At 33.8% G+C, this 25,127-nt stretch overlaps 2 protein-coding genes across 8 annotated transcripts in view; one reads left to right on the top strand and one right to left on the bottom strand.

Moving 5' to 3' along the window:
• Positions 1-11,045, bottom strand: part of LOC145254812 (uncharacterized) — a 560,817-nt gene extending 549,772 nt beyond the window's left edge. The window contains exon 1 of one of the 3 annotated variants that reach the window (XM_080113629.1): positions 10,657-11,045. The gene's annotated coding sequence lies outside the window, so the exon portion shown is untranslated. The remainder of the gene's footprint in view (positions 1-10,656) is intronic. The other 2 variants (XM_080113630.1, XM_080113632.1) reach the window with 2 other exon arrangements.
• LOC145254811 (glycosaminoglycan xylosylkinase-like) overlaps positions 1-25,127 on the top strand; it is a 795,724-nt gene that overhangs the window by 656,930 nt on the left and 113,667 nt on the right. The window lies entirely within an intron of this gene.

The following is a 25,127-nucleotide window of genomic DNA, read 5'->3' as shown; positions in this document are numbered from 1 at the left end:
TTTCTCTCTTTTTACTATTAGGTCTCATTTGACTGGGGACAGACTTCTCTTTGGGCTACTGCACTGCCGAAAAAAAAAAAAAACAATTTTCATTATTTCAGCTGTTTTGAAGACTTTCCAATCGGATTATATGCATCGTCACGCTGGACTTATTTTGGAATCCATTCTCTCTAAATAACTATTTTGCATTTCGTATCAACTTGAGGGGATTTTCATGCAAGCTGAAATATTATACACAGTTTGTTTATATATATATATATATATATATATATATATATATATATATATATATATATATTTACATATCCAACATTTTTCACTTTTTTATTTGGCAATTTATAACTACAATAAATTGTGGTTTCACTTAATACCTTAACTAGCAAATTCTAGCATTACTACAAATATAATTTGCTGATTTCTTTATGTCCTCTGAGAAGAATAACAAGAATAGCATTCTTTGAAAATCCGTGCAATAAGGACTTTGTAAATTGTTTTTTGGGAATGTTCAGTCGAACAATAAATTTTAATTGTAAAGTTCAACTTAAAGTTTTAATTTTCTTTCTCTCTCTCTCTCTCTCTCTCTCTCTATATATATATATATATGAGAATGTGTGTGTGTGTATGAGGACCAATTCTTAACCTATATACTCAACGATTTTTTGATATACAGACTTGAAATTTGGTATATAGGATATTCAGACATGTGGAAAACCTTTTAATCGGTTTTCATCCAGAATAAACGGCTGCTAAGGGGTCAAAATTTAAAAAATTGGTATGTAGGTGTGTGGAGGGGGTCATCGGATTTTTTATTTGCTTGGTAACTGTTTCACAAATGCATATGTGTGAATCGTTCATATTACAGATTCCTTATGTTAAGAATAAATAGGTTTGAAAACACCCTTCATAGATAGTGTCAAGCTAGTCTAATGGTTATCGTACTTGATTCACTCTCTTCAGGTTTCTGGTTTCGATCTCAATTCAAGTATCTTTTCTTTTTTTTTTTTTTACTTACAAGACGTGAACTGTTTAGAAAAAAACATAATACTTGCATGCGCATGTTTCAGTTTCTGTATGAATTAAATAGGTACATGCAAAATTACATTTCCGAAGTGCTCAATATCCTTTTAGAGCATTATAACAATAATAAATGTGACTCATATTTACGTGCAAAATAAATAGCCGATGCTCAAAATGTATGAACAGTTTTACCCCTCCCTTTATAATTTTTTCCAACTACTGATATTATCATTGAATTAAGTTTATTTGATATTTTCACACCAAAAAATTATAATTGCAAAAAATATTTCTACTTTTTTTTTTAGATTACATGTTTTGCGTGATTTTCATATGTAATTTTAAACGTTGTTTTTGCTTTCAGCACCCTCTACATAGTGGTAATTTTAAAGGGTTTTTTAAGTGTGGAAAGATACTGCACTGTTACTGAGACACTTTATGGCTGAAAAAAAAAGTGCCGAAAATAGTCTCTGGATGATGGATGATTCCCTTAATGTGCGACCTTCAGAGCAAATGTCACATAGCCCACTACATAATTCAGTTCATCGAGTTTCCAACAAGCCTTGATTTTCTAAATTCTGATAAATAGTCGCTTAAATTTGGAACTTATAAAATTGTCAAAAAAAGTGGTATATCTATGCGTTAGTGGCCTGGCAAAGCCACAGGGGAGACAACCAAAGAAGCAAATCTGAAGCTAGCTTGCAGGACATTGTATGTACAAATGTAAGCAAATTTAAGCATATTTTATTGGTTTGACAATATAGTTTTTTTTTTTCCAATTGTCATAAAATTCTAACCATAGAATAAGATTCAAATCTTCAAAAAAACCCTGCAAATTTTCATATTTCGTCTCATAGAACTAAAGAAAAGATCATGTCAATATTCAGTTGGCTACCAGTGTATATATATATATATATATATATATATATATATATATAATTTTAAAAATTATTTTTAAATAGTTATAGTAAGAGATATATATATATATATATATTATTTTCAAACCAATAAAATATGCTCAAATATTTGCTTAGTGTCCTGGCAGACTAGCTTCAGTTTTGCTGCTTTAGGATGACTTTTGCTTAGGGTTTTTCTCCTCTGTGGCCTTGCCAGGCTACTAATGTGTGTATATATATATATATATATATATATATATATATATATATATATATATATATATATATGCGTTTTATTTTTTATTACCATATTTTTCTGTTTCGTTACATTATTATTTCAGCTACACGACCGTTTTTTGGCCGTCAGGTAGCTTCCTCAGACTTTTACAGAAATGTTCGCTTATGGTGGAATGGAAGAGTGAATGATGTCAGGGGAGGGGTGCGAGAAAGCGGAAAAAGAAGAAGGGAACAAGGGGGAAAGGTGGGAGGGGATGCTTGGTATGTCGGTAATGTTTTAGTTTGGGAGTTTAAGGACATTAGGTGCTTGTGCGGGGTCTGGGAAGTTCATCTCTGGTGTGGCTGAGGGCATAGGGATACATGGAGGGGGAGGGAGATATGTGGGGGTAGGAGGAGGGGGTTACTTTAAATTTCGAGTCCTAGGGTTTAGGTTGTTGGCATCTCGTTGTTGAGATGATTTCTTGATTAGTATGTCTTGACCTGTTGGATGCTCGCTTAGGCTATGATTCGGTTTATCTATTTGATTTTTATTTGTTATTAAGTGCTTGTGGAGGGTTAGCTTGCGGCCGTACGCGCGAGCACACATATGCGTACATACGCACAAACTTCTACTAAATATATATATATATATATATATGGTCATTCCAAAAGTAATACATCTTTTTTAGAGGATTGCAAATTGCATTATTGAACTTATGCATTCATGACCTGAAAGTTTCATCTCTCTGTTGAAGATAGTGACGGTATGAGACTAAGAAAACAGCCCCAGTTATGCACGTGCATCAGAAGCAGAGATGTCAGTGAATTACTCCATGCCAAAAAAAAAAAGTAACAACAAAATGTTGAACAGATCAACAATCACCGGCGCCTGTTAAACGCTTAATGAAGCCAATGCAGTTGACGTCAGCACAGTTTGGAGATGGGTTTGTTGATTTCATAGTGACAACAGAGATGTGAGTGACAAAGCACGCTTCAAAGTTTTACGATTAAGGCATCGTTTATTGCTGACAAAAGTGCATTGAGAATGATGTCGACTACGTGGAAAAATAAATTCTGGAGCACAATAGGTCACTCGTTTTAATGGTACCACTCCCGTCTTCATAGTTCTTCAACGTTTTTGTTTTTGAGTTGAAAAATAGGAGGCCTTAGTTTTGGAACAAGCCCTGAATTATGCTTAAAAAAGTACAAAATGTTAACGAAATCATTGATAGGAGAGAAAAAAACGAAAAAAAAAACGGGCAGCAACGTCACATTTTTTGTTTACTTAAGGAGGATTTTAACAATTTGATATCCGTTATTTCTTGAACGTTTAGATGAAACCACGAATGCGATCTACTCATGACACAGAAGCTGTCATTGGTCTAAGCTTGCGAATTTATAATATGTTTAGCTGTTGCTGATCTGGATATGTTGACTAAATGAATGTAAATTGTTTCTAGTGCAGTCTGGTGTATCGAAAGAGAAATGTGTTATTTAATTCTTGTTTCAAACCTCTAACTTGTTCTCTCCACATATTCGTTCTTACACCGACATGCACACATACATTAGTGTTGGTACGATTAATTGGAATCAGAAAAAAACAGAACTCTTGAGGGGACTGGAATCGGTATCGCAAAATAGGCACCATTTTTTAATTATGCCTATTTTCCGATGCCAATTTTAATTATCTTTTTTATTCGATTTTATTTAAAACAAAATGTTTTACTGCTGATAGTAATAGTAGAATAATCAATATTCGTTGATTTTTAAACTAACTAAAGTTAAAATCTATAGATCACCCCCCCCCACAAGTGTGTTTTTACTTTTGAGAAAATATATGCACATTTAACATGTGTTTTTATCGTAATCTGGGGGGGGGGGGATAGCAAGTTTATAGTTAAATATTTAGACATTTATAAAGAATCGAAATCGGTAATTGTATCGGAATCAGAACAAATAGTGGAATATATATATATATTTATTAACCAGTTTCTGTGATTAAGGAAAATGTCTCTGCTCTAACAGTTTCCTTAGCTGGAATAAAAATTTTCAGAAAAAAAAAAAAAGAAATTAAGTGACCTAAAATGTATTTGTGACAATAATATAGTGAAAAATAAATACAAAACAATAGGCTAGTTTAAATCAGATATCGATATATCGGACATATTGCTATGTAGGTCTTTTGCAAATCCAACAAAATAACTTTATATATACATACATACATACATACATATATATATATATATATATATATATATATATATATAATGGTTTGGATTTTTTTAGAGGGAATTAGACCTGGAGTCTAAAGAGCAGAGTTTATTTTAATGTATTAGTAAATATATTAATACTTTTAAAAGAAAACAGTGCCCATTGTATTGTAGATATATAATAAGCTCAATAGGTATAGGTATCCTAGAGCTATATCAATAGTAAGTAAAACGATTCATAATTTTGAATTAAAAATCAGTTTAAAAAGGAAAAAACAAACAAAATCCACTCGATTGTACGATCGTTTCGGAAACGATGTTCATTTTATTGAAATTGACAATAATTTGATAAAAGTTTTTCCTTTAAACATAGTCTCCTCATCAGAAAATATAGGCAGTGATATTCCTTATTTTGCTCCATTATAAAATTTGTTTTTAGTTCAATCAGTCTATCTGCTATATCTTGTCTTCGAATGGTTGAAATAATTAGAGTTAATATATATATGTATATATCTATATATATATAAAAGTGAACATGTCTGTGTGTGTGTCTGTGTACATTTCCCTACGCAATAACTCTGTCATTTCGAGTCTGTAGACTAAAAACTTTGATATACAGGGTACTGAGATTTCGGAAAATCGATGTGATCGGTTTTGAACCAGAAATTTGGCGATTTAGGGGTCAAAGTTCAACGATTTGACCTTTGAGAACTCTACCAAACTCTTCTGACAATTTTGGGTCTACGCACTTGAAATTTTAGATATAGGTTCCTTGGACATAAATCTAACTTAATAACTTGATCTGGGCCCAAAACAATAAATTTTAAGGGTCATAATAAGGGTCAAAGTTAAAAAAAAATTGACCTCTGCGGTCTCTTCCAAATTACTCAGACAATTTCTGGTCTAAATATTTGAAATTTTACATAAAGGGTATTCAGAGATAGGGCAAGCTTTTTCATTAGTTTGGGTCGAAAGTTTTTAGTTATCAATATATAAATGTATGTATGTATGTCTGTTTGCATGTCTGCCTTAAATTTTCAATAGAGACGGCGGATTTTACCAAGATCTGTATTGTTTTAAAGCTCGACCTTTCATACGACAAATATCGGAAAACTGGCTAAAAACATTAATCTCTTCCCCTTCAAGTAGGCACTTTTCTACAGGGGGGGGGGTCACTTCGCTGATATTTTTGAAATTTATCCTCTCCTTTAGATTGTCTAGCCTTAATTTAAAAAAAATGTTGCTTCAGGTTTGGCAGTGGTCGTAACAGCATAAACGTTAGGTTTTACCCCATTTTTTTCCTCCTTTGCGGTACGGGTTCTAGCCTGCCTTCCTACTAACACTTTTTTTTTTACTCAACATACACATCCAAACACCCGGGCAACGCCGGGCTGAAATGCTAGTATATATATAAATTTAAGGAGTTCATAATTGATGTTCATATTATGAGTTCAAAAGAGCTAATAAAATGTAGATTTTTGTCCAAATATTTTTGATGACAACAGAGGATGTGATCTACTTATAACATAAAAAACATTTTGTAATATCTTTGCAAAAATACTATTGCAGTCATTATTATCGTTGTTTTGGTGAAGAAGGTAAATTAGAGAAACCCTAAAAAAAAAAAATTCTTGCTTATCTTGAACGCAACTATTTTCCTTTCTGCTAGTGGATAGACTTGTTGGAGCAGATTCAATGTAATTTACGTTTTCTTTTGCAAGTTAGGAATGGTTTTTATCCGTCTTGGAAAATTAGTTGGAAATTAAAGTCACACCTCCGAGATTGAATCTGCTGTTTTGAACTCAACTCTTGAAATTTAATTTCCTTTCTTTCTATTTTATCTCTCTCTTTATATATATATATATATATATATATATATATATATATGTGTGTGTGCGTGTGTTTGAATATGTATGTATATATATATATATATATGTGTGTGTGTGTGTGTGTGTGTATATATATTTTTTATTTTATTTTATAGAGGGAATTAGACGTAGAGTCTAAAGATATATAATAAATCAATAAGGATTATTTACTATAAAAATGCTAGTTTTATTTTAGTGTCTTAAACTTCTCCTCCCTGTTTTTTTTGCTGATGAGGAGATTATATTCAAAGACAAAACCTTTGTCAATTATTGTCAATAGATGTTGTCAATTTAATAAAATGAATATCATTTCCGAAACGATCGTATAATCATGCTCATTTTGCTTGCCTTTCCTTTAGAAACTCATTCATAATTTACAATTATCAATTTTTTTTTTTACTCAATATACATATATATGACAAAAAATCTATATTCCAAATTTCAAGATTCCCATCTTACCGTTTATATCTTAAGCATTTTTAAATGTTCAATTTTTGACAACACCTGTTTCATAGCACAGAATCATTCATGTAATTATTATGCCAATTTTTGAATTTAATTCGCCCTTAGTTCAACAGAAGAATAAGAACACGGGCATGATTACAAAATCTGAAAATTGGAAGAGAAGTTGCATTTATATTTTCTTTTAGTTATGCACTCTTTTCATAGCAAGCATTATATATATATATATATATATATATATATATACAGTAGAACCCCAGGATACGGTGGCTCTAGGATATGTTTTTTTTTTTTTTTCAGGTTACGATGTGGAATACAATGTTTTTTCAACCCTCTGGTTACGGTATTTGCCCTGCCTTATTATTTGCTAGCGGGGTTCCCAGCGTTGCCTGGTTGTTTGGAAAACGAATATTATAAAATAAAAAAAAAAAAAAGCAATAGCAAAAACAAAAAAAAGTTTTGGTAGGTAGGTAGGTAGGTAGGATCGAACCAGAAGGCTTGAGGCGAAGGTGAAAAATAAAGTGTGAAAAAAAACTGACACGTTACCCGCTCGGCCAGCAAAGAAAAGTAACAGAAAAACATTCGAATTTATTTAATGAGGTCAAATAGAAATCCTGCAGTTAACTTTTACTTCGAGGCAGTTTTTTTCGGTTTGTTTCCCCAGCTTTGGCTGGTTTTGTTTCCCCAAGATGTTGAGGGGGAAAACCAGCTCCCCATAAAAAGGGGATTGTCCAAATTGAATAGCAATTGTCTGATATAAAAAAAAAAAAAAAGCCGAACACACACGAGGGGAACCGAAATAGCAATAATTTTTAAAAATCGATGTAAATAAATTTAGACACGACGTGCATTCGCAAATCGTAGATATTATGATCTACATGGTATATAAAAAGTTGCAAAAAATAGTTACCCGACGGAGACCCCCCCCCAAAAAAAAACCTTTGCTGGACATACAAAAAATGTGCACATACATTTTGCCTTTTATATATATATATAGACTAGCGAGGGGTACCTGGCGTTGCCCGGGTGTTTGGAGGTTTGTTGTTGGGGCGGGGGGGGGGTGTTTGGAGGTGTAAAAGAAAAAAAAAGTTTTAGTAGGAAGGTAGGCTTGAACCCAAAAGTCTTGACGCGAAGGTGGAAATGAAAGGGAAAAAAAGCCAGACACCTAACCATCTCGGCCACAAGGGGAGAGGAAGTGATAGGTGTTTTAAGTTAACGTTTATAAAGTGAAATTAACGTGTGATGTTTGACCTTGAGACATGACGTAAGTAATGGCTGTTCAACAGTTAAGATTTTGTGCAGGACAGTTTTTACCAAACTTTGGGGAAGGAAAAGCAGCTCCCCCGTTTATTAGGGGAGTGTCTTGAAATGTAAGCAACTGTCTGATATGACGGTGAAAAGCCGACATTGACCAAATGTTTACATCGCTTTCTGGAGACCATCGGCCGTGAACTGGGGAGGTGGCTATTCGAATCGAGTTTCGCTTTTTTTATACCGAAAAACGAAAGCAACACGTGGCGAACCAAAAATGTGGAATATTTAGCTTTTCAAAGTCGGGCAAATTAAATAGACAGGCGACCCCCATTGTTAACTCATAGATATTATGATTTCGACGTGATAAAAAAAGTTTTAAGACTGAGGGTGCCAAGCGAGCAGTTCCCAGAAAAAAGCTTAAGAAAAAAGTGTACATACATACATACATACACACATACACATATTTTGCCTTTTATATATATATATATATATATATATATATATATATATATATATATATATATATATATATAGAGAGAGAGAGAGATAGATAGATAGATAGATAATGCTATTTAATTATATACATGTGTATTATATACTGTACTTTATTTTGTTACTAATTTTTAATGCCGTATCCTAGGGTTCTATTGTATATATACATGTTTATTATTCCATGTATGTTTCTCGAAAACTCTTTTAATTGATTAAGGCTCAGTCGAGCACTTGTCATGAAAATAACAATAGGGTTGACATAGACTCAATTTCTTCTGTGAGAAAGGGGTAGTACGGGGAAGAAAGGATAGTGCCCACTAGATTTCTAAGTTATTTTTGTACTCACTTCAAGACATGTGGCAACAGTACTCCATCCTATGACGTATTTGGCTCTTATACAGGCAGGCAATTGCACCGGGAGTTTTATAAAATCTTGAGTTGTTGAATGATCCAATGAAAATGAAGTTACTTGTTCGATGTTTTGTCTATTGCCTGGTCTTGCACTTCATTTTTTATGCCCTCATTCACCAAAGAAAAAATATTAGATTGAGGCAGTTTTTTTTCCCCTAATCCAGAGTGCCCCTTTTGGGGGACCTGGATTTTCCCCACATTAAAAATTGACCTTGTGTCCAACTCTGTTTTTTGTAGAGGAGAGAGGGGAGAAAATGTTGAGGGAGTAGTTTTACTTTAAAGTTTTCCTTGTAGACTAGTTACACTATTAAGGGCTTTAAGGTGTACTCTATTATTTCATCCAAAGAAATGATGTTTCTTCTTCATCATACGCAACATTTATGCTTGTCCTAGTTTGCTCGCACTGAGCATTTTCTTTGATACACATTATATAATTTACTGAACTGAATATCAGCTCTGAAAATGTAATATAGAGCTACAGACTTTTTATTTTTCCTCGTCCTAGAATAATTGCTCTACCAAGGCTTGAGGGTCTAGTTTAATCTAGTCTTTTTCATCCGTAGTTTGAGGGAGTAAAGATAACAAGTAAAGAATATTAACGATAGTGATGAAACTTGTACGTGATTTGCCAATCCTGCTCTCATCATCATTATCATTAGTTTAACATCAGTTTTACGTGCTGGCATGTGTTAGACAGCTTTTAAAAAACGACTTTAAAACCAACCTATCTCTGACCAGGTCTTTATTTACCTCCATTTTCATCACTTCCTTCCCCATGTTTTCCTTGGCCTTCCCCTGTGAACTAAACCTGCTACATCAACTATTCTACATCTTTTAACCCTCATCCATTCTTTCAACGTGACCATACCATCAAAATCTCATTTTGCACATGCAAAAGAGTGTGGATGTGCGTTTGGCGGCTACATGCAAATACCGAGCTGTGTGCGGTAAGGACAAAGAAGACTATAAAAAGGAGGAGGATCACATTAGAGATGTGGGTGACGTCACAGCTGTAACGAGAAGTCATGCATGGCAGGAGAATAAGAAAATAAATGACGTTTGTTACAAAAAAGATGGGTCAAATTATTACTTGCCTTGTGTTCATTGCGACGTACTTTACTACAACGTGTTGGGTCTGTGCGTAAATGCGTGTAATGTTACACACATATCTCTATACTGTTCAGATTTAATCTTTTTTTGGCGTCATTAAATCTTAGCTTGTCTTTACAACTCGCATGACACATCCATTGTTCCTTTTCTTTTTTCTGAAGATGTGGTATACCTCGAAAATTCAAGAGACATAACACTATGATACCGTCCTTGTTCAACACATTAAGTTGGTAAATAATTACTTTATAATTGAACATTATGAAATCTTTCAATATTATCATTATTTTTTTTTTTTTACCTTGTTTCGTACCTAACAGTGTTTTTCTACAAAACCGCATTATCGTAGCCATCAAACATAACCCCTTACACACTATGCTTCAAGTAAATTACAACACCCTCCTATATTTCACAGACACACACACACACACAATGTTTTTTTATGCCAGAAGCCAGAAATTAAACACACCTCCACCAAGTGGTTGTACTTATTTTTTCTCTTTTTCTTCTTTCTGAAGATGAAGTATATCTCGAAAATTTGTCATTATTCTCTGTAACTTGTCTCATACCCAATGGGGTGTCTCTTCCAGTAAACTGCATTGTGAAACACAACTACTTGCACATCCAGCGTATTAATTTCATATAATCTCTCTTCATGCAACACATATCCTCAACCCTCACTGGATCGGTTTTACTTTCACACCTCATCACACTGCATACACTTACCTGAAAGACTTTTCCCTTGGTCGACAGTCGTAATGTTCTGCTGGTTAATAATGGCTAAAGTTTTCTGGATTTGTCCGTTGGAATGACCATGTGTATCCAAGACATTGAGCTAATACAATTTTCTGCGACTTGTAAAATCAACGCGTCTAGAACTTCTGCTGATAGAGAATCTCAACATTGTTTTTATTGTTTGTTTATGCTTGTGCATTGTCGTCTCATCTGGTACTGATTTGTACAGGGAAGGCGGAACACCTGGGATGCAAGTCAAAACAACAAAAGTCCTTTTCTTTCTATTGTATACCGACTGTCCCGTACTGTCTCGGTACGTTTCAAAAAGCGATTGATTTTTCTCTTTATTTTATGTAGACATTCAATTTACAAAATCAATAGTTTTTTTTTTGTGCTACATCAGTTAATTGTTCACTCTGTCTAGGTAGATTATATTTTACCTATGTTTCTGTATCTGTCTTTTTGCAAATTTACACATCACGACCACCACGAGGGATCAAATCTCCATAGTATTTTATTTATTTATTTATTTTTTCACTATTAGGTCACCATTTATTAAGGTGAAGAGCTACTCGAGGATAAGGATTAGGGAGACAGGATAATTATGAGCCAAAAGAAGATAAGGAACACTGTGGGAGTACTCACATTCCTCAATGATATGAACTGTTTTTGATTACTTTTGCAGTTTAGGACAAGGTTTTGTTGACATTGAATTTAAAGACGATCAGATTATAATCTGCAAGGAAATAGTCTCATGGTAATGTGTTCCACAGAGATGAAACCTTTGTAATTAGGCTGTGCATATAAAAATTCTATTTCTATGCCTGTATTTTAATAACTTTTCATATAATAACGATTGTAATGTAATCTTATTAGTTTTATATTTGTTTTATATTATTATAATGAAATGTTTATGAGTTGGAACTAAATTGTCTTCCTAGAAAATGACATGATTCCATTTCCGTTTGATGAAAACCGGTTTTCCTTTTCTTTTTCTTTCTTTTTTTTTTTTTTTGCAGTTGTGAACAAATCCCAAGAGTGATAAGAGCCTTCTATCATGTCTGAAAGTGACACAATGTTCAATCAGCGAGATCGGAGATGTGCTGCTGTACAATTCATGCTCTCTTCTGATCTAAGGTATGACAACAGGACCATTGCCAGCACCCTATAAATGCATCGCTAGATTACTACGAATAACAGGGACGTGCCCAGGGTGATAAAAACAGTTTCCAGCCATGGTTGTAGTCTTTAATGTGGTTTCAAGTGAGGGTCAGATCATGCCACCTTACATCTTCGGAGTCAGCTTGAAAGTCAACCCCAAAGTGTACCTGGATGTGCTGAAGAGTGTGGTGAAGAGTGTGGAAGATCCTGAACTCGGTGCTGACCCACAAGCCCAAAGAGACCCAGACTTGGCTTCAGAAGGAGTTCTACAACATCAAAGCTAGCTTGATCACCGCTATTCGTTGAGCTCCTTCCAGCGCTTGTGGAAAAGGCATGCTCCCAGTTCCGGATCCATATCGAGGCAGTGATTGAGGCTGAAGGTGGCTACATTGAATAGATATCAGCTCTACTACAAAATCAAGTTACCTGAATTGTTTTCTTTAGAGTGACACTTTTATCATTTCACCATGTTGTAATTTATTCAAAATTCAAAATTATTTTGCTTTTAATTAAAACAATTAAAATGGTGTTAATCTGTACTGGAGTAGACAAAATTAGAAAATATCCAACAGAGAGGAAATAATTTACTAAGTCCATTTATATTTTGCCTACATCAGATTTGTTGGCAAAGTCACTAGAAATATGGTAGAATTATTTTACCACTCCAGAAAGTATCTTACTCCTGATACAATCCTTATATATATATATATATATATATATATATATATATATATATATATATATATATATAAGTAAAAAAATGTTTTATGATGGAGTACTGTCCAGAGGCAGCTGTAAAGCATACCCTTTCTTGCCTTGACAGGGTACAAAACCTTCTTCAAAATCTAGTGGGCGAGAATCTTTTTGCCTCCCTACTCCGTCTTTCTCACAGAAGAGACGTTCTATCACTATTTTCATGGCGGGCGCTCACCTGAGAATCAGTCAATGCCCATTTTCTGTAAAACATCCGCTACAAATACTTGTCTACCTACAACAGTTGTCAGCTATTTCCCTTAATCTCTATCTGTGCATAAAACTAAGCAAAAATTCCATGAGAAATGCTTCTTTTCTAGAACTGTTCATTAGTCAAACACAATACCGTGGAACAGCTTCCCAGCTGACTGTAGCATAGTCGTTTTCAACTGTAATGTTCTGTTGTACTCTTAAATAATTAAACCCTAGCCAAATCCTGCTATTACTAATTATCACAGTCTTCTCTCATCTTCTGGCTGACACTCTCTAACACTTATCCTAGGGTGACCTCTAGTGACTGTATTACTAAAATGTAATCTTATTCGTATTGTCAACATATGTGATTGTATTATTTATCTGCTATGTACCTTAAAAAAAAGGGTTAAAGGGCAATACTTAGAAGTGAGCAGGCAACGGTTGGTAGTCGCAAATAAGAAATGCTCTTTAAGCCAGGGTTTCTGAAAGTGGGTTCCACAGAGCCCCAGGACTCTGTGAATGAGGCTGAAAAGCTCCAGAAGCCCTTTCTTAAAGAGGACCAAATATTTAATGTGGAAAAAATTAAAAGGCTGCAGACATTTAATTATAGATCTCTTTTACTGGAAAGAGATGTGATACATGTGGTTGCTCCCTTTGACTTGAAAACCTTAAGTCAAAGAACCCCCGAAATCATTACTTAATGTTAAAATCTGAAATGAATGTTTTTTTATATTTATTTTAGAAATTATCTTGTTCGTGCTCCATGAAAAAACCTTTGCTCTGCTCATGGGCTCTATGTATATAGTTTGAGTGCATACTATGAGGTGCCTTCAATAAGTTTCCAGACTTTTATTTTTTACAGGCATTTACAATTGTTGTAGATTCTTGAAAATTCAGTATGTTATCAGGCTTTAGTAAGGTGTATTCCAATTCCTGCTGTAGCTGTTCGTTTGAACCTGAAATTATGCAAAATTTGTCTCCAGGGTGCTCAGAGAAGATCAGAAAGAAAGACGTCATGACCAAGATCGACATCAAGACAGTTTCTCATCCTCCCTATAATCCAGGCCTTGCTCCCTGTGACTTTTATGTTATTCCCTAAGCTCAAAAAAAACAAAAAACTTGGAGGCTGTCGTTATGATACAATTGAGTAGATGAAAGAGGCTGTGACGAGGGTCATTGACACGCTCACACAAGAGGACTTTCATGGGGCCGCCCAGAAGTTGTTAGAACAGTCCAACAAGTGCATTGCAGCCAGAGGAGATTACTTTGAAGGCGACTAGAGATACATGTGTGTACTATCAATAAAAGTGCTTGTATGGAAAAAGGTCTGGAAGCTTGAAGGCACCTCGTATGTCAGGTGTTTTGATCATGTACAGTGTTCTACCATCTGCATTAACTCAATAACATACATAGATACCTCTGACAGGATGATGCATGAAAGACTAAGGAAAACCTAGTTTGAGTGTTTTGAACATGACTTGTATCAACCCTTTGGATCAGACTACATGGAGAGCATGCATGAGATGTTGCCTGATTCCCACTTTAGAAACCAGAACACATGCAGTACCTTAAATGACAAAACCAGACGATGTTACCATTTAAACGTTCTTCAAGTTTCAGAGGAACAATATTATAGATTAATCAGCATTCGCTGCAAGCCTCTGGATTCCAATTTCTCCCTATTCATCGAGTGATTGTCCAATTTATTAGAGAGGGAGACAATCAATATTATCTTTTTTTACTATTGTCGTTTTACCTCACACAAGGCACAGGGCCAATTGGTCTTGAAGGGCTACTATTGGGACCAGATTTGCAGGAATACTATTTAGGGAGTTGGGCAGCGAGATGACTGTTCACATTACATTTGAATTTCTGCGTGTCAGTAAAGTCAGGGAAGCAGGGGACCAGGATGGAATTTCAAAGTGCAACAGTTCAAGGGAAAAAGCTATCTGAGTAGAAGGCTTTATGACATCTAGGGATCTCTACAGTGTAAGGGTGGGACTTTTCTGCTTTTCTAGCCCATCAGAGCCTTCTGGTTATTAAGAGTGATAATATGATAGCAAAGAACTGTCCTTTCTGTTTACCAAAAACCAAACAGAATTTCCATGAACAAAGTTTCTTTCCTAGAACATCCCGTCAGTGCAACAAAATATGGTTGCCTTTAAGCCCAACGTTTATAAATATTTGCTGAGTCATTCTATTTGATTACACAGTACATCATATACTGATGAGCTGTGTGGACTTTAAATGGGCCCGAATGAGGCATTACCAGGAGAATAGTCCAGAAAAAGAATTATTGAATTCCTTAAAGAGATTAAAACATATAACAAAAAATTTCACAAAAACACCCCAAACAACTAACCAACATCTAATACATTACAATTTATGTTCCTATTTATTTACCTCTCCACAGGGGCAGAGTTAGACACAAGGTCGGTTTTTAATGTGGGGGAAATATAGCTCCCTAAAATGGGGCACTCTGGATAGGAACAAAAATAAAAATTGCCTGTCATGAAGGACTTCTCCTCCACTGACCGCGGACAGAAACCAAAAGTGGTTTATATTCTGTAAAACAAAACATACAAAGAGTCATCCTCTTTGATAATCAAATTCTGCCAATTCCAGCCATTGTTTTCCAATCCTCTCATGGTGGCATTTATCATTGAGTGGTCTCCAGGCCTTGATAAGTGATGACCCATTAGTAAAAATAATATTAAAGAGCATCTAATTCTTTCATTTTTATTTGGATTCTTCGGACTACTGTTCTCATCTCGAGTGTTGTTGTCACAATGCTTCTGCAAGGCAATAAAATGGATAACATACTTGGTAAAATTCAGTTGTAAGTTACACTCTTCTGGAGGTTGGTGGTTCAATTCACAGTGCGAGCGGCACTCAAAATGTAATTGCAAATTACTTAGGACTTTTACGCAGTCATGGCTGACGGAACAAGAGCATGCTATCCTCATGGATTAAATAAAGGGTTCCGTTCAAAATTCTGTGCAGATTCTTGATTTTGAGAGAAAGATTTGTGTGTTCAACAAGATACGCTTTAAGAAGGTCAGAGGTTAACTCAACCGAAACGTTTTAAAATAACGTTCAAGATGAGAACAGTAGTTCAAAGAACCAAAATAATATGAATAATCAATCCTCATCTCAAAAATTCAGAAACATAAATTTTTTCATGTCTGTTTAAAGGGCAAGATAAATTCACTATCCTTAAAATTTGTTTAACTAACTAAAATCATTAATGAATATTTTTTTTTAATCATCTACCTCATAATTCAGGTCATAAAAGATTAAATAAAAGGCTCCGTTCAAAATTCTGTGCTGATTCCTGAGTTCAACAAAGATACTCCTGAAGAAGGTCATAGGTTAACTCAACTGAAACCTTGTAAATAACATTCAAGATGAGAGTAGTTGTCCGAAGAATCCAAATAATCAATCCTCATCTCCAAAATTCAGAAGCATACTTATTTAAATAAAACTAAATAGCAAAGAGATAAATTCACTCTCCACAAAATTTGTTTAACTCTTTATTAATTTACTCTGCTACTATTTTCGTCATCTTACACAGATACGAGCTTCTTTTCATTTATTTCCGGTTACAGGATGGATCCATAAAAACGATTCCACAATCTAATAAAAACTGTGAGAACGCTTTCTTTTCATTCCAAAGTTGCTAAAAACACGGAATTCTTCGCAACTAAAAGCCTTGTAATTTTCGACTGCTTAATTCCGGTAATCATAGACTGATTTTCTGCTGATACTTGTTCAATCTGTCACAGCTAGTTCAGGAATAAAGAACCGTTCTGGTTTGATGGATTTAGTGTTTATGTTTAGTCTATGCTGCCACTGAAGACTGTTGCCCAAGTCAGTCTATTAATTTACACATCTGTAAGAGCCGTATATGTTCAAAACACAATGGGAATTGATCAAATGACACAGGTTCAGAACGTGTGAAATTCTTGCGAATAATTTATTACAATCTGTATTCATTGAAAGTTACTATACCATACCAAAGCGGAACTCATCCTATGCAGATTGAACCAGCTTCCTCCAAAGGAGGAAGTTCCATGCGAGAATGAAATTCACAAGAGGTCCTTAGTTGCATGTATATCCTCATCTAGGTTGACAATGATATTAGGTTTTTGCAGTTCTTGCAGAGAGGTGCCAAGCTCCTCCTACATACAGTGCCTAGTATTATCAAACGCTCGCCCATCTGGTACTAAGCTCAACATTGCTTAACTTTGGTGTTCCGACGAGAACCAGTGTGTCAATGTGATTATGCCATATTAAAAGTTAAACAAATGTATCTATGAGTGTTTAGGACGATTAATCGGAATCAAGAATCAGAAAATTGGAATTTTGGGGGGTATTGATACTGGAATCGTAAAAATATGTGCCTATTTTCCAATGTCAAAAATGATTCTTTTAATTGTCTTTTTTTTTTTTGATTTGATTTTGTTTAAAACAAAATCTTTCACTGCTGATAAAATAACATTTATTAATTTTAAACTAGCAGTAAAACTTAAATTGATAAATCATCCTATCTATACATTTGAGAAAATGTCTGCACATTTTACATGCGTTTTTACGATAATCAGGAAAAGCAACAACTCTATTGCTAAATATTCAAAGATTTATAAAGAATGGGAATCGGAACTTGTATTGGAATCGAGAATTTAATACAGAATCGGTAATTGTATCATGATTGGAAAAAATATTGGAATCGTCCTATCACTAGTATCTATATTATTTCTGCTACTAGTCTTGTCTCGGATATTATATTCATTGCGTTTAAGTCAATGTAATCTTTGATCTTCTTTAGATGTGTTTTCTTAACTCTAGGATCTTGGCCTTCGGTCCAAGCTAAGTTTTTTGTTCATGTTAATTTTTGCCTGAATAAAGGATTTAATATCTCAAAGTGTAGTATCTGTTCTGATGCTACACTTTAATTTTTTGTTCTCGGTTAGTGGAGGAGAAATCCTTCATAACTGAGGCAATTTTTACTTTTGTTCCTTTTCTCCACATTAAAAAACGACCCTGGTGTCTAACTCTGCCCTCGTGGGGAGGCAAAGTAAGTAGGAACTCTGGAATCTTTATGCCAAAAATATGTACAAACTATTTAATCCATAAGAGTAGAGTTTTTCTTTCGTTCTGTCATTCATGACTGGGTTGAATTCTTAAGTAATTTGTAATTATCATCTGAGGCATGATCCCCGGTTTTGGTAGTGATCGTTTTTGGATATTGCCTACAACCGCACCAACATTTAATCTAATTTAGTAGAAAAGTTATTTTATAGCAAAGGAAGAAAATCCAAGATATATCTCTACTATTCTATAAGAGTCACTTTGTGTGTGTGTGTGTGTATGTGAGAGTTCTTTCCTCATAGGTTCCGAAATGGTTGAGCCCATCTTTTGCAAATTCTACACAAAGGTAATTTATATTTCTGGCAATGTTCTTCAATATGTTTTGTTCAGAAATTCATCCGATAAGTATCGAAAATCCAAAAAATCCAATCCAAAAAATTCATCCGATAAGTATCGAAAATCCAAAAAATCCAATCTTAATAATAGTCTTATAGATAAACATGAATTTTTACAGAGGAATATTTTACGTTAGACCGGTGTATGCTTGGCTGGTGTAATGTTAGGTATTCCACTGTAAAAATTCTTCTTTTTTATTAATAAAGAAAGATTATTTTTAAGATTGTCAAGCCCAAATATCAGTTGATGTGATATTGTAAACAAACAGAAACAGAATTTGATGACCGACATTATCATTATTATTTTTTTATTTTTCAAAGCTGCTAAATTAACCCTTTAGAAGATTGAAATCAGTGGGAGGTAACTGCATTCTACCGATGACACTAACTTTTAGGTCGGCCACCTTGCTTCTTCCCAATAATACTGCACACTTTTTTCAGAAAATTAGCTGTAACACATCTACTCGACCATTTTTCATCATTTTTTGAATTGATACTAATTTCAACATAATAATGTAATAATGTTTTTTCCCTGAAATGCCTTTGTTCGAAATGACATGGTTGGGTCAGACGGCACACTATAGTAAAGTTGGATCAAAACTTCTTAAACAAAAAATAAAATGTGTTTCATTTTAATTTGTAAAAATAAAAATAATATCCAACTTGGAAGATTAAAAAAATGGGCACAATTTTTAATAGTGACTTAGATAGCAGTAGCACACCTACGATAGAAAAAAAATGTACTATTAATTTTTTTTTTTTTTTACTTTGAAATACGAACGTTTATAATTTGAAGATTTTGTATTTAAATACAAAACCTTCAGATTGTGGTTTTCTTTTGTGTGTGTGAAAAAAAATGTCTGCCATCGTTAGAAGTCAAGATTAGATGGATTTGTGTCAAGAATATCCATTTTTATTTTGCGTCATTCTTGTTTTCATTTTTTTTTTTTTTTTTTTGTGCTTTCGCAAGGAGAAATGTTAATTAAATATCAAGAATAGAGGGCAGGAATAGTTTTGCTTTTAGATTGACTCTTTGGTATATAGACTGGGGTTGAATAAAACATCAAGGGCATCACTTGTAGCATTTCAAAAGTGTTTTTTTTTTCTATATAACACATGCCAGCATGCAGAACAGGCAATAAACGAATGATGACTACTAAACCTATTATTATTATTATTATTATTATTATCATTATTATTATTATTATTGTTATTATTATTATTATTATTATTATTGTTATTATTATTATTATTGTTATTATTGTTATTATTATTATTATTGTTATTATTATTATTATTGTTATTATTGTTATTATTATTATTATTATTATTATTATTGTTATTATTGTTATTGTTATTATTATTATTATTATTGTTATTATTATTATTATTATTATTGTTATTATTATTATTATTATTATTGTTATTGTTATTATTGTTATTATTATTATTATTATTATTGTTATTATTATTATTATTATTGTTATTGTTATTATTATTATTGTTATTATTGTTATTATTATTATTGTTATTATTATTATTGTTATTGTTATTGTTATTATTGTTATTATTATTATTGTTATTATTGTTATTATTGTTATTATTATTATTATTGTTATTATTATTATTATTATTATTATTGTTGTTATTATTATTATTGTTGTTATTGTTATTATTATTGGTATTGTTATTATTATTATTGTTATTGTTATTATTATTATTATTATTGTTGTTATTGTTATTATTATTGTTATTATTGTTATTATTATTATTATTATTATTATTATTATTATTGTTGTAGTTGTTATTATTGTTGTTATTATCATTATTATTGATGATGATGTACATGTACTCACTAGGAGTTCACACACAGTGATCCTGGTGCTACCAGATCAGGCTGCCTGAAGATATTGGCCTAACACCTAACCTAAAGCTTTTTATTTTTCTACTTTCTTTTGTAAAGCTTAATTATATTCTGCAAAACTTAATTATATTCTGCAAAACTTAATTATGTTCTGCAAAACTTAATTATGTTCTGCAAAACTTAATTATGTTCTGCAAAACTTAATTATGTTCTGCAAAACTTAATTATATTCTGCAAAACTTAATTATGTTCTGCAAAACTTAATTATATTCTGCAAAACTTAATTATGTTCTGCAAAACTTAATTATATTCTGCAAAACTTAATTATGTTCTCCAAAACCAAAACCAAAAACAACAAACCACCTTTTTCCCCTTTTCCTTCTTCCTGTTTCCCTTTTCTCTTTCACCCCCCCCCCACTTCCTGACTGGTTTCCTTACTTAAAATGTACCAAATATTAATACTGTAACCCTTTTTTCTCTTTCCCATTGCAAAACTCATTCATGTTCTGCCTAGCTGGGAACATAAACGATAAAATCCACTATAAAACAACCAAACCAAACCAAACACTACAAACTAGCGATTAAAGATACAAAAAGCTTGAAGAATAAAACCCTTCTACAAAATAACTAGATGCAACATAGATACCATTTCCCAAATAACTGGATTCGACATTAAATAACTCTAAAAGGGTTGATATGCCGTAAAGCAAAACAACCAAACCAAACCATTAATCATCAGGTATTACTAGGACTATGACGACAGCATATTCTTTTCATTGTTTTGACTTCGAGTATATATCCGACAAAGTTAGACACCGAGAACATCACTCTATATATAAAAACATATAAGATATTAATGGATACACACGCGAGAGAAAAACAATAAAAAGAATATGCTTTTGTCATAGCCCTAGTGATTACTCACTGACAACAACTGATGGTGTTCCTTGGAGTCTGAGTGACAATAAGTCTCTCCAGATTTTGTAATACTCTTCACCTCTTTCGATAACCTTTGCAAATGACTTTGCGCTATCACAACAACTGTTTACCACTGATTTCCCTCTGGCAACAACCATTGGTCTTCACTGGAATTTGGGTTGCAATAAATCTCCTCAAGATCTCAATCCTCTTCATGCTGTTCTAGTGGAAGTCTAATTAGTGCTCTCTCGCCTTGATCTTTCCATCCTCCTTTACCCTTCACGACTATTGTGTCTGATGCCTGTTTTTAAACCATTTAAAAAAAAATTTTCAATTTGATTTTTAATTAATTTATTTTTTATTTATGTGTATTATTTTTAATTAATTTATTTACTTTTATAAGATGAGATGTCTTACAGCTTTAGTTCCATTGAGTGCATGCAGTGTCCTTCTGCCATCTTGTTTTACTTCTGTTGCTGTTTCTTTGTGGTTGATTATGTAGTATTGTCATGTTTATATAACTGTATGTCTAGTGTACATAAGGTGTTTCTGTAATCGATGCTCGTGTATCGTCTAGTGGTTAGAATTATAAGGACAGTTACTTTTCTTTGTATATGGGGCGACATTTTTTTTTATTTTACAAAGGAGACACCATTTATCAAGACCCAGAGACTACTCGAAGATAAGGGTTAACAAATGTACAGTGGTCAATGGGACAGTGACATAGTAATTGTTAGTAGTGTAAATTTGATAAATTGGATTACTTAAAGGGAACGGCTCATCAAGAACTTGTTTACGACCATATTGGAGTCAGCAGGAAAGCAGGTAAATAAAAGAGAGTTCCACAGGTGTGCAGTTCTAAGAAAGAAGCTCTGTTCATGGAATCTATGTTTGGGTTTAGGCACAGATAAAGAGTGGGTGAAATTATTGATAGTGTTTACAGCTAGATGAGTGCTTCTTGTGAAAGTTTGGTGAGAGGGGGGGCGACCATAGATTGGAGCTCAGACGAGCACTTGCCATGAAAATAACGATAAAGCAGAGACAGGTTTGCAACGTGTCTGTATGTGTCGATCTGTTATGTGTATATCTAATAGCGTTTCTATGTGTATATGTGTTTTCACATATTGATGACAATAACGAATGGGACAATAAAACTGGCAGTCTTTAACAATGGAGAGTAACACCCTTGTCTGTTTGACACACGACAGGTCACCTATCTTATTTATTGTCTCTCCCTTTCCTCTAACAGCAGGCACCTAAAATGAAGGCATCTTCTACGAAATGGAACACTCAAAACGCTGAGTTATTTCCAGATCAGGGTTTGTAGCTTTAAATCTCTTAATCTTCTCCTTTACATCTTTAGCTGGTCCGTAGATGCTCCCATCAGACCACAGAGATAACTCCTGTCCACTAACTAACCCAGTGGCTAGCTAAACTACAAAACTCGTCTCTTTGACTTCCAATTAGAGATTCTCTCCCATTTCTGATCTCTCTTGGCCCACCTGTCTCTCATGTCAGCCAGAGTAGACAATTCCGTCTGTCACATAAACCACATCATTGTTTGCTAAACCAAATTCCAAACTCTATTCATAACATGTTTCCTTGGACCAAAATTCCCCAGTTAAATATTTAACATAAATATTTTAACTAACACTCTTTTCTTTTAATACATTTTTCTGAAGATCTTTTAAACCTTAACAATTTAATAGCTAATCATAATAATCGTTCTGAACCTTGGCACTGCCTGCCACAATATAACACAGGTACTACACTGTGATCATAGCTAAAGAGCCACAACCTAACAGTTAGTGTTCATATTTTATATAGGTTGGTTGTCGCATTCAAGGGTTTTCTAAAAATTTCAAATGTTTTTATCATTGCTGTCCATAGTAGAGTTTCGGTATACTTCTTATTATTTGTGCTCACTCAGACTTTTCACGCTGGTTATCGTCAAAGATTTATATTTGTTAATAACCTCTGGTGTTCCATGGAGTCTAAGTGACAACAAGCAACTAGTCTCTCCATATTTCCAGTGCACTCCACCTCTTTTGATAACATTTGGAAATAAATTTGCGTTATCGCAACAGCCATTTACCACTGATTTTTCCCTGGCAGCGACCATTGTTATTCACTGGAATTTTAGTGGCAATAAGCCTCCCCAGGATCCTAGTCCTCTTCGTACTCATCCAGTGGAGGTCTGGTTTGTATTTTCTCTCCTCTTCCTTGACCCATCATGATTATTTTGTGTGATGCCATTTGTATTGTATCATAAATGATTCTGACAGATGTGGAAGTGATGTGTTTTAAAAAGAAGTACATCACTTAGTATACCATGACCAAGAGGAGAGTGCATGGTTAGCTTAATCAATACCATGATATCTTATAGAATCAGGTATCGGATATCTTATGGTTATACTGTTGGGGGAAGGTATGAACCCACAATTTCCTCTCTGCTCCGAATAGAATTGCAACTTATGTTCACTTAATCATCCTTCGTTTTATTGTAAAGAGCAGTGTGTATTTATTTGTAAATATATACTCATCCTGTCACAGAAAACTCTGCCTACTGAAGGGAAAAGTGCAAATCTATTTCCATAATCAGACTTAGTTTTTTTTTTTTTCTGCTTTCTATACCGGTTTATACGCTTTTTTCTTCCCTTTTCCGGTTTGAGATGTTTTATTATTTAAGTTACCGACAATTGTTCCCTTTCAATTTTTTTTATCGGCTAGTATGTATGTGTAGGAATTGTATAGTCATAGGGGATGGTGTATGACTTATTGCCAACTGTTTTTTCTGGTAAACATTTATTTCAGGACTTGCTGATATATGGGATATTTAATTTTGTATAGACAGTCCCATTGTGTGCGCGTGTTTGTGTGTCTTTTGGCAAAAGATGTAGTATTGGAAAAAGGATTTGTCTACTGTCCATCAAAAAAGAAATGTGCCACAGAGAATAATTTTAAGGTGATTTTTAGAAAACGCTGGAGTACATTAGTTTTATTCTTCCTAATTCATGTTTTTGTATAGAAATCGCTCCAGACAAGGCATGAAGCTACCTGATGTAAGGAGTTAAAAAAAAAAGTACTCAAGGTCAAAAAACTAGCTAAAACTAAGTGTTTGATACATGGATTCTGACTCCGAAAACAGCAATTCTTCTCCTTTTGTCAGAAACATTGCTCATGAAATGTGATGTCTAAAGGACAAAATAAGAAAAGTAAGAGTTACAAAGCTGCCGCAAGCAAACCGAAGATTCATTGTGTGCTCTCTTTAAAACCGTTACAGCCAATCAAATCTTTGCTAACAAAAGGTTGTTAGACTGAACAGGGAGCAGTTATCTTAAAGGGTTATTTTTATTTTTATTATTTCAGTTTGCTGGAAAACTAAGATCTTTAAAAGGTTTGAAAGTCAGTCAGGGATTGGTTTATACTCTGACTTAAATGGGACCGTTAAAACTCAATTTCATTGGAGTAAAATGCAAATAATAATTGACTTGTGGTCTCAGTCAAAAAATAACAACAAAATGTCTTACAAATCACGCTTTCTTTCACTTTTTTCATTTCTCAGTCAGCAGATTTCAGACATTAAATAATCTGTCAATTGTTTTTAGTGACGGCCAATGGACCGAGGAGGGCTAAGTTATCGTTTTTTAAAAACTAATTAATGTTTATTAACATCCAGGAAGTGAGATAGACAAGAAAAGATCGTGGGCAGAGGAAGCAGAAGATGACAGCAAGAAACAGACGTTGACAGTCTGAACACCTGGGCAGCATAAAAAATGATGAGCAACAATGAATTCATGAATGCCCCGAGGGAGAGAGATAGATAGGAAGTCATAGTCGTCGACGCCTGTACCAGGCAAGAAGCCACTTGAAGTAATCTCCTCCAGCTGCAATGCACTTGTTGTACCATTCCAACAACTTCTGGAAGGCCTCATGGAAGTCCTCTTGTGCGAGCGTGTCAATGACTCTCGTCACAGTCTCTTTAATCTCCTCAGCTTCTAAGGTTTTCCTTGAGTTTAGGGATAACCAAAAGTCATAAGGAGAAAAGTCTGGGTTATAGGGAGGGTGAGGAACTGTCTTGATAC

This window comes from Euprymna scolopes, chromosome 30, assembly GCF_053919585.1.
Source record: "Euprymna scolopes isolate OS-2025 chromosome 30, ASM5391958v1, whole genome shotgun sequence".
In the NCBI taxonomy this organism is placed as follows: Eukaryota; Metazoa; Mollusca; class Cephalopoda; order Sepiida; family Sepiolidae; genus Euprymna; species Euprymna scolopes.
The sequence above is the reverse complement of the archived record's forward strand: the minus strand, read 5'-3'. Positions and strand labels throughout refer to the sequence as shown.